General features: G+C 40.3%; 1 long non-coding RNA gene across 1 annotated transcript; it reads right to left on the bottom strand.

Moving 5' to 3' along the window:
• Positions 1–1411: 1411 nt before the first annotated feature.
• On the bottom strand, positions 1412–3620 carry LOC122074490. The gene is made up of 3 exons (XR_006138980.1): positions 3541–3620; positions 2007–2285; positions 1412–1509 (listed from the first exon to the last, which is right to left on the bottom strand). It is a non-coding gene; the product is annotated as an uncharacterized LOC122074490 (long non-coding RNA).
• Between the last annotated feature and the right edge of the window lie 652 nt (positions 3621–4272).

Here is a 4272-nt window from a genome sequence, read left to right as displayed (position 1 = left end):
GATCAGGCTGACCCAACTTTGTCGGGCTCAGCCTAGCCCAGCCTAGCCCAATCTTGATTGACCCTAATTGGGCTAGGTTGAATCGAGTTGGCCTTGATTTTTCCAAAGCCGAGCTTCAAAGTCCAAATGCTCCATATTTTTTAGTGCAATCGTGTATAATATTCTCTCTCCAACACTGTCAGTGCCACGCCCTAATTTCTGTAGCAAAGGTATGCCACAATGGACATCTTACCATATCTAGTCAGCTTGACTCTTGAGGATCACAAAGCTAGGAATTGAATAACCGTAACATCACAAGAAATAAAATCATGTACATAACAACAACAACAACAACAACAACAACAACAAAAACAATCATAACCTTATCCCAATTGAATGGGGTCGGCTACATGGATCCAATGTTGTAAGAAAGTAAAGAAGCATAGAAGATAAGTTAAAAGGAGAAAATATGGGGATAAGTTTAGGGGGGTATCGTAGAATATAGATACGCATCATGTACATAACAAGTCCAGCATATATACTTACTCCAGTGTCCACTACATGATAGGGTACGTATTTTACAAGTAAAAAAGTGTTTCACAATTCATCTCCAAAGTATTCACATATTGGTCAGATTATCATAGTATATATTACATCAGAGTATATTTTATATAGGGAAATATTAACACAAAAAGAATTTATGTAATTTGTCTCTTATCACTCAGTGGGTTCAGCCTCCAAAGGCACAGTCTTCACACCTATAGTTGGGTCCATGCTCTGATTCAGTCTCTAGGATATTGGCCAAAAGGTTCAAGGCCACTCCCTTAGGATCAACACTGGTAGTCGACAAAGCACAAGTCTCGTCATCTAAAAGAGAGTGAATAAAATTTGGTGAGCTCCACATGCTCAGTGAGGGGTTGGGGGCAAGCAAGCAAACACAATACAAATGATGCAATGGATGCACCACACCTTATATGGTGTTCATAGATTCATTTAATTACACTACTTCCTAGTCCATTACTAAGTCTGTAGAAATGATATAGTGCTACCTAACGTAGATGGTATCCCCTTTCCTAATAAGTCAGGCTCTAGGGATACAAGCTAGTTGCAGATAGGAGTCAGCCAGTCCCGAAAAGAACTTCGGTCCCTCGGCTAACCCCTAGGTTAATAATGTCACACCCTGCCTCAATTTGGCCACTAGGTGGGGACTGGACACCTATATCCAGTCAGCCTAACCCTCAAGGATCACAGATGTAGTATCTTAATTTTATAAATGCCATCAAGACCACAACTAAAGTCAAAGCATGCTAATAAAATCATACAAATAACATTGGTGATGTACTAAAATGATAAATTACATTATACAAATTTTTATGTCTTTAAACAACCATAGGTTACAATATTACCTACTACACAATCCATAATATATATATACACATCAAGAAAGAAGAAAGCATCCTGGTGTCTCTTAGACACAAGCCTCACAACAGTTGCTGATGTCCAATCCTGTCTCAGCACCGGTTCCACCATCTAAAAATAGTAATCAATGAGGGGTGAGCTTCACAAGCCTAGTGAGGGGTGTACAAGAAAGCACACATAAATAAATGATACAATGTATGCTTAAGAAAATTAGATAATTCTCATGATCAATTTTTATGACACAATACCTAGCAAACAATTACTAAGTCTAGATAGGGTATCAGTGCTATAGCAATATAGGTGACATCCCTGGACCCAGAGTCACACACATCGGTCACCCAGAGATACAAGTTAGTTGCAAGTCAGGAGCCTGTAGGTCTCAGAATCTCATACATCGGTCACCCGTGCTGTGGGGCATACAACCACGGTCTTGGAATCTCATACATCGGTCACCCATACTACATCCCATCTCCTGGGATTAGCCAGTACCCATACTGGCAACGGGTGTAGCACCAGGGTCTGTGAATCCTAATCATATGCATTCTACATGCATCAGTCACATCCATAACATCCAATCATATATCAGTGGCCATCACTGTAATACTGACCTCTGAGCCAACGGTATCGGAAATGCACCTCTGCCAAACCATGCCTCAGACCATCGATTTTACAATCATTACCACTTATCGCACATCATACCACGTACATCCTCTGACCACTAGGCTCCAGGCCCACCGTGCCCTAGACCGTTAGAGCCATAGTCATAACTACAATACTGACCTCTGGGCCCATGATATCGGAAAGAACCTCAGCCACATCATGCCCTAGACCATCAATATCACAGTTACAACTGTAGACATCATCCACAGAGCGTCAATGGCTTATCTCTGCAATCCGGAACCATTTCACAAGCTCATCCTTCCATACTCATAGGTTAGTAGTAAAATAACAGAAGAGTAGTAGTTCAATTATTGCACAATCACAAGATAACAATATGCATACACAATGTCACAATTCACACACATATGCATGATCCACACAAAAAAGAAAAGAATGCAAAAACACTCCGTAAAATAAATCCAAACACCCACTTATTGCAAAACCCGAATCACAAAGTACGATAGGATTCTCGCAATCGACTTCATATCCTCACCCGATTGTTTAGGTTCCTAACCAAGTGTGTATCATTTGTTAAATATTTATAACATCTATCTACATCTGAATTGACTCACTATAGGTTCACTACTGAACCCAAAATAACTCTTAACAGCCCATATCCCAATCTCATTTAAAACCTTAGAAATGCCCCAGAGTTACCCCTACTCATAGGGCTAATCTGGCTAAATAGGTAGGGAACATAACCCATAGAGGTGGGGTACCATTCAACCAAAGTAGGGGCATATGGGGCTTAAAAACACCCAACCGGTGGGAGACAATCGGCTGGTTGCTTGCCCAACCAGTGGGAGAGATTCTGCAGAAATTTCTGCACAACCATATGTTGTTCTGCCAATTTCTCTGGCTTGGGCTGCTCATGTCCGATAGGTATTAACCATGGCAACATGGGGAAGGTCTTATATGACCTTTTAAGGTCATTTTACAGCCCCTAACACGACCAATTACGGTAATTAAAATTACATAACCGTACACTACCCAATTCCTTAAACAAAATTTAGAATTGGGCATAAATTGGGTAAATTGAGGGGATGCACTCATTTTTCTAAAAATTTATCACTTAATTGGGGTTGAATTGTTAGGTATACAATATTAGTACTTGAATTCAAATCCCAAATCAAGCATAGCAATAGGTTTAGGGAAGAATTCAGACCAATACTTCCCAATTCTGAAATCTGAAATTAAACTTTTATGCAGAAATTTTCACCACATACAACTTCAATTCAGTCCCTATTTGCATGAATTTCAAATGAATACCAAAAGCCCTTTGGTTTTAGGGTTCACAGGGATGGATTTACTTCAAATTACATCCCTAAACTCATACAAAACTTGGGTTTTCAGCAATAGGTACTGAATTCAGTCCATAGGGACTCGAATTGCAGTCCCTACCTTACCGAAACTTCTAACCTTAGCTTACTACCTTTACTAATTCTACTAATTTCACAAAATAAAAGGGGCAGCAGCACTTACCTGGATGCAGGCAGCCCCAAATCGAATCCTTCCTTCCTTCTTTCCTTCTTCTCCTTCTCCTTCTCCTCTCCTTCTCCTTCTACTTCTCCTTCTTCTCCTTCTCCTTCTCCTCTCCTCCTTCCACTTCTCCTTCTCCTCCTTGTCCTTCGCCTTCTCCTTTTCTTCTTCTTCTTCTTCTTCTTCTCCTTCTCCTTCTCCTTCTTCTTCTTTTCCTTCTTCTTCTTCTTCTTAGGGTGAACAGCAGCCACCCTAAAACATATATTTCCAGCCAAAACAGGCCTTAAGGTCTGTTTGGCTAAATTAATTGATTCCTAAAATTAGTTCTCAAAACTAATTCTAAAACCTACAACTATTTAAAATTTAATTCCCTTTCATAGGCCCCACTAAACACTGACTTATTAGATTGTGTTTGGTAAACATGAGGACCCCTGCATAGTGGATGGGTACTAGGCTCGGGGGTGTACGCATGTGGGCCCCACACAAAAACTAGATCTTTTGGCATTCTGCCAAGTGATCCGGTTGGCCAGTTGGCAGCAGGGTATCCCACTGATTTGCCTATTTTTAGCTCAATTTTTGTCCTACCTCTTGGGCTTATGAGTCTACTCAATGTAGGATTGATCCCACTCATTTTCTGACAATTTAATACCCCTAACCATGCTAGTGGATCTATCAAATATCATCTCTTACTATTGGACAAGTGAATCCACCATAGTTACATAATGGAGTTGTTTG

Source organism: Macadamia integrifolia, chromosome 1, assembly GCF_013358625.1.
Source record: "Macadamia integrifolia cultivar HAES 741 chromosome 1, SCU_Mint_v3, whole genome shotgun sequence".
In the NCBI taxonomy this organism is placed as follows: domain Eukaryota; kingdom Viridiplantae; phylum Streptophyta; class Magnoliopsida; order Proteales; family Proteaceae; genus Macadamia; species Macadamia integrifolia.
Note: the sequence above shows the minus strand (reverse complement) of the source record. Positions and strands in the feature narration are given on the sequence as shown.